We start from the raw sequence: 11,938 nt of genomic DNA on the forward strand, positions 1-11,938 counted from the left end.
CTCTCTATCAGGGTATTATGACCTTATGAACTGCTAAGTTTTTGAGAAGACTAACTTCATTAGTCTCTTCAGGTAAAGAAAGATTTGTCAAGGTGAAATAAAACATGAGTGAGGGCCCAGAAGCCTGTGCATTTTGTTGATCTCATTTCAACATGTTGAATCCATATTTATATTCCAGAGGGAAAATAACAGGGGTAAACATAAGAGCTGACTTTCTATTACTTCTTTCTCTATTAAATTTTTTCAGCTTTTTTAAAATTTACATATACTTAAAAAATAAAGACTTGATTTAGATTAGTTTTGGCATATTGGTAATTATTTACCAATTCTTTTCTACTAAGATTGGGCAATTAGATTAATGTAGTTTCATCAAAATTAATTTGTAATTTGACTTAAAATACACATTAGAAGATTATTGTTGCATGGAAGATATACACTGGGATAACATAATATAATAAATGCAGGAGCTGTTGAATTTGAGGAGAGTTATGAACCCCTCACTACAATTGTCTTCCTGTCAGCTTTGCCTTTCTTTGTCTTGTCTATGTTGACTGATTCCCCTTTCTTTTAGTAGACACCAAGTTTGCCTTAAAATGTCAATTAGGGGACACAATGGTTGTATTTGGGCAACTTCATTTGGCTGAAAAGGGAAGAAAATGGGTGAGTATACAGTATATATATTTTGGAGAAGGTTAAAATGAAACATTTTGTTATGTGGTTGGTGTTTTGTAAATAACCTCAGGTTTAAAAAGAAGGGGGATAAAATTCAAACAATAATCAGGCTCATAGTAGAGTAAACTTGTTTCACCTTCTGTCTGATTTTGTTTTATTTTGCTTTTCTGTTTTGCCTTTCCCCTTTCCCCTTCCTGATGTATGTTCAGAACAACCTAATTTTGACTTCTGGTTCAAGTACTAGACCGATTAGTGCATTACTCATGCAGCCCTATTCCTTCTCCTTTATCCTTGATTTGAACCTGTTCCATTCTGTAGCTCTTGTCACAGGGATCAGATAACCCTTTTGGGAAATGTTCGGAGTGGCACCAGTCTTTAGATCATCAGCTTTTACTAAGTCCGTTTTATGGTGCAATACTTTGCTTTCCGAATCTTCTGTGAAACACTAAAATGGTGCCCTAGCTCCACCCACCAGCTGCACCCTTTGCACTGTTGCCTTGAGGACCAGAATTTTCTGTCACTGCTGTAACTATTGGCTGTTTTGTTGCAATGTGGCATGGTCAGGTTCTGACAATGCAAGATTGCCCTTCTCCATTTCTAAGATGCTGCTTGTAATCACTTGGGCTAGTGGTGTAGTGAGCAGTTCTCAGTCAGATGATGTGATAACACAACACTGTATTTGTAGGAATCAGTGATAGCAAGGTATACCTGTTTGATACTTCTTTGACTTGGGTCCTTGAACTGACCTTGGGTTGTAAGAGCAGGAAACTGAACAAAGAGGTGAACATCAGGGATGCAAATCAGGGTGGAGACAGCATTTAGGGGCAGCGTGTGGGGTTTTGGAGGTCAACCAAATGTTGATGCTGGTGCTTGCAAGCGTGTGGACAATAGGCCTGGGCCAATCAGGTTGCTATGGGAAGTGTGTGGACAGATGAGCAAAGGTATATAAACCTGTAAGTTGCAACAATAAAGGTCTCTGCTTTACATCTACCTGGAGTCTGTCTCGTCATTCATTCCCGCATGTATTGGCCCAAACATGCTGTTCTGCGGGTGGAGATACAACAGCACAGTGTGTGATTTGGAGAGGTTTATGACCACCCTGTAGGCTGGTTTTCTTTTTTGTAAGTGTACGTGGTGTTACATTAAACCAGGTCAGGCGGTTCTGGCATGCCACGTATTTCTGTTAGAAACAATAGTGATCTTATACACAGGCTATTGAGCCATAGCTAGTGTTTATCTAAAAAACCCACAGGAGAAACAAAACAGAGTGGAAACTGAAACTCGTGGCAAGTCACTTGTACCCTCTAGCAGTTCTCCTCCAGAGAAGGTGACAAAGGAGAATTGGGAATAGTCCCTGTCACTGTAAAAGAAAGCTGAAACAGATGTGTGTTCTTTCTGTTGTAATTTTCTTGACACAACCCTAGGTCCATGCTTTTGTTCAGCAGAACAGTTTGATGATGTCAATGCATTCTTCACATCAGGAAAAAAAAAAATCCAAACATTTTTCAAACAAACCAAGCATTTCCTTAGACTGGAAAAGCAAATTGGCTGTATGCCTGGTGAATCCTACAGCCAATGAGTATAACCTTACCATAAATGTAGATGTGTTTCTATTTTAGGGTTGATTATTGACTTTATTTTAGCCATGGGACCATTCTGTCCCAGTCCTTTGTGTGTGTACTCTACCCATGAGTGCCGAGATCCTGAGTGCTGCATTATTTAGCAAATATTTTGCATATCACACGAGCTCACTTAAAATTTGTTTTTTTAACTTGTTATATTGTAAATGCATGTCTGAAATGTTGTGCAGAGCTCTGTCTGCATCTGGAACTTGTAGCAGGCAGCTTAGCTTCAAAGGATGGCTGATGCTCTCTTTTTTTGCAGGCTAATTGCTCTTAGATGGTGTTTAAAGATAGTAATACTAAGATTATGCTTCATACTTTCAAAACTTGTTGTACAGCAAATGCTGTCAGATTTGTAATAGATGAACTGTAAATGCTCTTGAGATAACGTGAGGCTAGATGCTCTCCAGATGTGGGTAAGAAAGTGTTCAAACCTTTTCCTTTCAGGCACTCCCTGGGTAGAGCACAGCTGATTTAGTCTGTGAGTAGCATTAGCTTCCTGCATTTGTGAGTGAAGTCCAAAGCTGAATCTTCACACTGAGGATGAGAAAAGAGACTGTAGAGAAATGTCTGGAATGAAAAGGCAAATGTGAGTAAAAGGAAGTCTTTACTTATGCTCTTAACCTTTAATCTGAAGATTGCAGTAACAGGCACACCAGATGGCTTTATTTCCAGTGTTGAGTAAATGACACCCAAACAGATACCCTTCAAGGAAAAAAGGTTTCCTAATTGTTTTAAAGTTAACTAAGACAAATTTTCTTAAAGGTGGTGGTAGTGAGGAGAAGCTAAAGGAAGCATTTCAAAAGAGCATAACACACTAGTTGATCAGAATTTCTGAAACTGTAAGAAACTTGTCTTTTCGGATTTAGTTCCACTGCTTTGCTTTGCTCTGTCATGCTTCTCTTTCTGCAATATCATCTAACAAGTGAGACCTGCACACTTAGATAAAGCAGTGCCTAGTGGCTGCAACTCCAGACTCTAGGTTATTTTTGGGTATCAGTTAACCTTTCAAATTCTTTGTGAGAGGATGGGGACAGTGGTGTGAAAAGTTTCTCTCTCCCACTAACGTCTCAGATGCAGTTCAGCATCCTCAGCAACATCGAATGTTCTTCAGAGCAAGAACAGGATGCAGTGATCTCACTATGAATACTTGTCTCCTGGGCACTGCCGTGCACTTTTAATTAGGGCTTGTGCTTCACATAGATGATCAAGAGCTAAATTCTGGTAGAGAGGAGCTGTTGCGGTAGGAGCAAAGTCTGGAGGTGGTGGGTCTGTCACTGTTCCCTGCCTTCACCTACACACCCACTTTCACCACACATCTACATAAACAGACAGAGGCCTGGGTAGCTCATGCAGCTACAGGAGTGAGTCATACCTTCTCTGTTCAGCTGCACAGCCCACTGCATACTTGAGCTTTTATGAGCATGGAGCAGATTAGATGAGTACGTACCAAAGACTAATTTTTATTTCTATCAAGAAAAAGTTAACTGTTTTTTGTTAGTGGTTCTCACCAGTAATTAAATGATGGGCTTATAAAGTTGGGCATCTCCAGGGGTGGTCATAACAAGAGGGAATACATTAATGTTTGCTATCTGAAGCAGGCTGTTAAGTTCCCAGAGAAGACGTTAGTGGTGTTTTTCAGCTGAATAATTTCCCAAATACTTCTTTGAAGCCAAGTATTTCAGAAGAGGCATCTTTTCCACACTGCACAGTAGCTGCCTCTCCTGCTGTCAGTCAGCTCAGGCTGTCTCATGCAGGAACAGGAGACTGGATGGGGAGCCACACAGGGATGAATAACACTACATGCATTTCTGGTTTCCACTTCTTGAAGTGGAGGTTTTGGAACAGATTCTCAGTTCTCATTGAATAACTTCAGTGAGCCATGATTTTACTTGAGATTAATGGTAGTTTTGCTGTTGTTGTGAGCTAAGATTTCACTGCACATGCACGAAGAGGATGTAAAGATATGTTATATCAGCAACTGGGTGCGGCTGTCTGCCAGCCACTTCTCCATCAGCTCCCCCCACCCCCCAGAAGGCAAAGCGGGGTCTGCTCTGCATTTGCCTCATGGCGTGGCCTGAGTGTATTGGCTTGGTGCAGTGAAGGGCTGTTGATATGTGGAGCTTGCTCCTTGCTTTCCCAGCTACTGTTCCAGTATACCCATGTTTTCGTTTCAGGGGACCTTACTGAAAAACACAATCTGACAAAACCAAGTCCACAGAAGAATAACTATAAATTATTAAAATCAAGGTAATATGGAAGGTTTAGCCCTCATGAAAACAGTAGTTGGTATTGTGCAAGCAGAAAAAAAGAAAATAGATGTTAGCCTAAGTTTGGTTGTCCCCTGCACCCCCAGCCCATTTTCCTGAGAACGCTGTTTGCAGTGCAAGTGGTGCTGAGTTTTTAGTGCTATAAAATACTACAGCAACACTGTTTTATTTAAATACGCTTCAGAAAGGGGGACATGTTTATGCTGAAGACCTGAATTTGCATAATCTTCTTTTATTAAACTGCGTGTTCATGCTGTGTAACACAGGCTAATAAGAGTAGAGAGGAAAGATTTATTTATGCTGAAGAGGTCTGAACACTTGACCTTGTAAATGAATTCCCAGAGACAGCTAAATACAATGAAGTAAGTAACAGACTCTAGTTCTGGTATCCTGATGTGGAAACTATCCAGGCATTTTAAAGATCCTTGGGCTGCAGTGTTCTGCAACAGAGAAAGTTACTACATCTATTCAAGAAGTTACTAGCAAGGAACTAAGAGAGAAACTTGGGAAGTACTTACAGCACTGATGACATGATAGAAACCATAATTCTGAGACAGAGATATACAAATGCTTGTCTTTTATTTAGTGCTGTTACTGACTTACAAGAAGAACAGAACATGAATCAGCAGGCTTTTGCATTTCCTGCCTGTAGGTACTAAGGGTATTGTTGAAATCCTGAAATCCGCAGTGAAACAAGGCAGATGTTAGCCTTCTGTCTATGGAATGCAGAGCTGTGTGCAGTGAGAGCACACAGTCTGTACCCATCTGTATGAGTGCTCTGTATGTGTGTGTGCAATACAGAACATTATCTGCGATCTTATCCTGGTTAAGAAATGGATTAATGAGCAGTTGAGGTTGGAGAAATCTCCAGCTGGGCTATAGACAGATTAAACCTGAGGCCTGACAGTTTTCATCCCCCATGAAGCCAGTGGTACAACAGCTGATCTTGAAATGGGCTGGAATGAACAAAAGCTTTGCAGAATTCTATGCTTTTCCTTATTTCTGAAGGATGTTTATATTTGTTTCAGAAATGTGTGTTAAGTCTCCCTTACAGTAATAAATGGAAAAGAACAACATGTTGCTCTTTGGTCTGATAGAGAATTTGAGCAACCAGTTACAGGTGGGCATGTAAATGGAATTTAATGGAAGAGGGGAAAAACCCCTTACCAACCCAGCTGGAAAATACTGGCACACTTACAGAAAACCAACCAAATTATTAAAAAAAAAATGGCATGTTATCTGTACTTTTCCATAGTTCTTATGACTGTAAGAGAGAAAGAAGAAGAAACTATCTTACGTAACTAGGATGCATCCACAAAGCTAAGGTGAAAAACCTGCCTGCTTCAATCTTCCTGTTAAACTTGAGCATCATTTAGGGGGAGGCTTATAAACTGAATGTGCTAAAGGATGAATAATAGTTGTGTGCCGAGTTCCTCCTGACTAGGTGACCAGCCATTGTCAGCTGTCAGTCTCCTGGAGCACCGTGGTAGATAACAGGTGGGTCTTAGAGGCCCAAGCAGGAGCTAGGATGTGTGCAGGGAAGTCTGACTGAGGCAGGTTGACACTGCCCGCAGGGCAGAGGAGAGCACTGGTAAGGTCCTGTCCTTCCTGCAAACCTGCAGTGAGTTAGGCACCACTTTGCTGGGTGTGTTTGTCTGCACTTAGTTTTCATCAACCAAAATGACATTCAGCACAAGTGTGATGGATCAGGGTAGAGATCCTTCTGCATAGGTCAGAGATGTAAAAAGTTTTCTCAAGGCTTCACATTATGAACAGGATTCTGCTGGCGAGGACACTGTTTTATTCTAGAGCTGTAATGTGCAAGTGATAAAAACACATCACACACACTTTATCTGTGACGTTTATCTGTAACTTATGTTATTGTTCAGATCACTGATAAAGGCATTAAGATACATTACTAATGATGGATAGGGAAGGTCCCACAGAATCGCACTCACTCAGCAGTGATTTCCCTGCACTGATGTGGGGTGAGACCTCAGCTCAACAGCTGTCATGGTATTCTGCATAGGTTGATTCTGTACTCACCATGTTTTTAATTATTTCATGGTTTGGAAAGTAAAAGGCCTTAGGGGGATTTTACAGCTGAGTTTGAAATAGTTCTCTAAAGAAGTTTGATAAGAAGTCATTTTTATAAAGCCTTAGTGATCAACATTATTATATTATCTCCTTTATTTTTTATTACTTGGCTTCTATACTGGAAGCTGTGATAGTTTGACTTGGAGTGGTATGTACATCTGACCAGTCTGTAATTAGCTGGTTCTTGCCATTTCATGTTGAAATTGTTGTTAAACTGTCTTTCTTCCTGTTTTGGCAAAAAACTTAAGCACTTTTAGGGACTAATGAAAATAAAGGTTAATTGTTCCAGAGACACTTTGGCCTGTTCTCTAGAACACCTGGATGGATGCAGGCTATCCAAACCTGCTGCGCTGTGCATGCCCAACTTTACTGGCTCTTTTCAGGCCCCCCTGCAATGGTATTGAGATGGAAAGCCCCAAACTGCTTAGCAATCATTTAAATTGACATCTGATGTTTTCCTGGTACAGAAAATGCACACATATTAAATATGTTTGCATCTGCAACATTATTTTTGACCATTCCATATAATGGAAGATATTTCCATGTAATAGCATGCCAATTCAAAATCATAGAATCATAGAATAACCAGGTTGGAAGAGACCCACCGGATCATCGAGTCCAACCATTCCTATCAAACACTAAACCATGCCCCTTAGCACCTCGTCCACCCGTGCCTTAAACACCTCCAGGGAAGGCGACTCAACCACTTCCCTGGGTAGTCCATTCCAGTGCCCAATGACCCTTTCTGTGAAAAATTTTTTCCTAATGTCCAGCCTGAACCTCCCCTGGCAGAGCTTGAGGCCATTTCCTCTTGTCCTGTCCCCTGTCACTTGGGAGAAGAGGCCAGCACCCTCCTCTCCACAACCTCCTTTCAGGTAGTTGTAGAGAGCAATGAAGTCTCCCCTCAACCTCCTCTTCTCCAGGCTAAACAACCCCAGCGCTCTCAGCTGTTCCTCATAAGGCCTGTTCTTCAGCCCCCTCACCAGCTTCATTGCCCTCCTCTGGACTCGCTCCAGAGCCTCAACATCCTTCTTGTGGTGAGGGGCCCAGAACTGACCACAAGTATTCGAGGAGCGGTCTCACCAGTGCTGAGTACAGAGGGAGAATAACCTCCCTGGACCTGCTGGTCACCCCATTACGTATATTTCTTTTTTATCCTAAGGTATTTTTTAAAGTATGTGGTCACTTTAGTCATATTGGTTGTAGATTTCCCCTTGTATTTTTTGTCCATTCTTCAGTTTAAGCTATATAATGCTCATTCCTTCACTGTGATGCAGTGGTTCTCATGGAGGTTTTAAAAAGAATTTCAGCTGCGCTCTCAGGAGTTGTTTGTTTATAGGTTGCGCTGAGTGGCTCATACAGAGGAAGTTACAGAAAGGCCATGGGTCCTTGTCCTGCCTGGCAGCGACACCTAACTGCCCCAAGTGCACCAAGCCCAGGTGCCAGGAGAAAGGGGCTGGAGTGCCTTCTTGTTGACATTTATGATGAGAGGAACTCTGTCATCATCCAGAGCCCACAGGCAAATAAACTGTGTTGGTTGCAAAAATTGAAACTCTGGCACTACAGAAAATTATTAAATTTAGTAGTGAAAGAAATTACCCTGTAGAGGTCCTTTTCCTTGGTGCTTGCTGGAGGGCCAGCAAAGCTGGCTGATACAGGCTCTTCAGCTGGGAAAGGTGTGTGATACAACTAGCCATGCAATGACTCCGCAGTCTTTATCTGTAATAGTCCTGTGAAACCTGCTCCCAGGACATTTCTCTGGTGGAAATTGTCTGATTTCTCATACTGTGCAAGCTCATCTTGAAACCTTTCTTTTAGTGAGATGATAACAGTGAGATGATTTAGTGAGATGATCACTTCTGAAAATGCGGTGGGAACTTTGTCTCCTCGTTGCTGTCAGTCTGGGAATATGTTGGTTGGGGACCTGGGAGGTTATTGTGGAGAAAGGACTTCTGTGCTCTGCTTACCCCTTGTGCATGCTACATAGTTCTGACTTCCTTAGGACTACAGATCTTATTTTTCACAGTGACAGGGGCAGAAGATTTCATTTACATATTGACAAATGTAAATAGCACTTTACTGGAGAGCTTCTGATAATTGTCTGAGGGAATCTGTTCTCTCTTAGCTCTTAGAAGATACACCAATGTAACATTATCATGGACCCTTGTCTGCAGTGTCATTTAGGACAGATATGGCTGCATGAACTTTGAATAAGCTACTAAGGTGCTGCTAAAAGTTTACACACAGTCAGGCCTTGCCCCATGTCCTGAGAGCTTATCCAGGATCTCTTGTGGATTTACAGCTCTTGGTATAAATAAAGTGTTCCTTTGACTATGCTTGTGATATATTTGATGTTCTTTCTAACATTAGGCATGTCCACACCAGCTATAGAGTGAGCTGTGGGTGCTGCCTTGCAGATTAAATGTAAAGCTTGTTTCCACAAAAAATCACAGAGGGCAATCTTTCTCCAAAACCATGTGTTTGTTAGGCAAATTCATGGAGGAAAAATCTGTCTGCTTCTATTACGCATAAAGATGTAGGTACAGACTCCTGTCTCAAGAAATCCTTATGCTGCACATAAAGAAGCAGAAAGGATATAGGAAGAAAATTATCATTGTAGGCATCTCATTTCTTTCCTAAGCGTCTGCTATCAAGAAATCTTAGAGACAGGATACAGAGCTAGATGGATATCAGCCTGACCCAGCGGGGCTTATTCTTATGTTCTGTTTATTTGTCTAAGAAGGATAGGGAGGGAGCTGTTAGCTCATTTTTACTTTGAATTTGTTCCTTTGATTTTTGAATGAGGGATAGCTTTTCCTAATATTACCATGAAGAAAGATACCTTGTCAAAAAGATGAAGTTTGTGAATTAACATGACCCCAACTCAAGAGGCTCATGGGGCAAACATTGTATCCTCTAGCTCTTGAACAGCTCTGGCAAAACTATTTTCCGGATTTTTTAGGTTGGAAACTGCTATATTTGAGATTGAATAGAGCCATCTTGTCTTAGTTGTTAAAAAGAGACCAGTACAAGGGCCTAACAATCATAGAGAAAGCTAGTGTACAGGTCTGACAGCGTATGGCTGATCTGACACTTTACAGACACACGCTGTGTGACAGCTGCAATGAATCAGGTTATTAGAAACACTTTCTGCTCCCTAAAGCTGACTTATTCCTGACTTTCTCAAAAGGGAGGATGGGGAAGTGTAAGGCCTATCAATGAGATAGAGGAGAGGGCCTGAAGCCAGACAAACCAAAACATTTGAGATTCTGCTAATGCTACGAAGATGAAAGGAATCCCCAAATAAAAAGGAGCCAGAGACATATTTAGCAGAGCCTCATTCCTAAACAGCCAATTGGTTGTAGGCAGGAAGGTCTCCATGCATGTCTGAGAAGTTGTTTTCCCTTATAAAGTAATGGCTTGTAATGAGTAAAGAGGTTACTTTATTCCCAGTTTTCTGTAGCAGTTGGGATAAGACTATAGCTTTTGCCCTCCTTTACCAGAAAAGTATGGCATCTACGAGATGGTGCATGGCCTCTGAGCTGGTGCATGGCCTCTGAGCTAGCATATTTCATGCCAGCTGAAACCCATTTCCTAGGTATGGTGACTATACAGCTTCTGCTGTTGCAGAGTCCCTAGCACACTTTCTATCCATAGAACAGTCTGCACAAATTACTGAAAACCAAAGAACTTAAGGAACATGCAGCTGAGATTTTGTACTGGTATCTTGAAAGATGTTTGAAGTTAATAGGGAAGTTCACAATGTGCAAGGGAGTTTTGCTAGGATAATTATAAAGAAAGCAGGGAAAAGGGTATGAAAGAAAGAGGCAAAACTACTTTTTTCTGCTTATTTTCCTTTCTCTGATCATACTCTGAACATACTGCCGTGACAGAGACTGCAAAAGGGTTTAGCATGGACAAACAAAGAAGTTTACAGGGGAAGCCAAATAAAACCCATATTTTTTGGCTATGGATACAATGAAAGAACTAAAAACTCAGGGCACAGACACACTTGGCAAATTGTGCTGTGGCAGCTTCTATACAAATAAGCTGAGTAAGTACTGAAAGATAGGCAGCAGAAAGTAGTGATGGAAGTGGCCTCCATAGGAGAAGCTAAACTACTTTCAGGAACGCTTTTGTGTTCTCTTTCTTGAAAAAAAAAAAAAAATTTGGGCTAAGCTGGTACATGTCCATAGAGGAAGGTTCACAGGTTGGATCCCTAGCATTTAGGCTTGTTTTTTTCAGGAGACTTGTTCTGTTTGGTTCTCTTCAGGTTCTTATTCTTGTCTTGTGCCAAGTACAGCTCCCCCTTCTCCCTCTGACAAGGACCTATATGACTGAGAAGAAAGGTGTAAACTACTGATGTAATTTTTTTCCCATGTGTTTTTATCTGTAGTAATAACTATGTGATCATAACTCGAGCATGCAATCATTAAAAAGAAAAATACTTATGTTCTATCTCAAGCTGTATTGACCTAACTTCCTTGCATAGTTCACCTGGTTGCTTGCCTTCCTTCCTGTCCCAGAACTTTCCATAATGTAATGCCCCAGGGATGAGCTCCTTGCTGAGCACTGGCTCTCCATTGTGTGCTGGAGACACAGTTACGTAGCATGCCTACATTTTTGCTGTGCTGTTCCTGCGTATCCTTCCATACTACTCAGTCACCCTATGGGCTTACTTCTCCCTTCTAGTCTGCATAGCCTTGTGTCTATCAAATACCCTTCACATAGTAGGACCCTCCAAACAACTGGTGTTTCTTCTTTATCACCCTATCAACAACTGCCTGCTCTGAATGAGAGTCTGTCAGCTTTATCTTTTTCATGAGCAGCCTGAAAGCTGTGATTCCCATATCTTTGGTGTCCATGGTAGGCAAGGTTATGTGTGATCCCCACATAATTAACCATTTCTCACAGCAGCCAAGGGGCTGCTGCTGCCACCATTGCGCCGCTGGTAATTGTGGTACACTCCAGGCTAAGTTTACAGGAACTGTGATGAAGCTTAGCAGAGATACAAAGGTGTCTGTGGCATCTGTGTGGCCACTGCCTACTATAATATCCAGTTCGACTAAAGAGTTGTTTACTTGGCTCATCAATCTTGTATGTGGTTCATCCGCTAGAGCATCACCAGAAAGCTTTTTTTGAGAGCGTAAATCTCTTCTCATTGAGGTGGAGTGTTTGAATTCTTTAGGGTATTTGTCCTGTCTTGGTATTTCCAAGGAGAAGAATGATGCTTCTGAAAATCTTTGATTGTATTTCCTCCAATCTGGGAGCTAATTG

The sequence above is a fragment of the Phaenicophaeus curvirostris genome, chromosome 9, assembly GCF_032191515.1.
Source record: "Phaenicophaeus curvirostris isolate KB17595 chromosome 9, BPBGC_Pcur_1.0, whole genome shotgun sequence".
In the NCBI taxonomy this organism is placed as follows: Eukaryota; Metazoa; Chordata; class Aves; order Cuculiformes; family Cuculidae; genus Phaenicophaeus; species Phaenicophaeus curvirostris.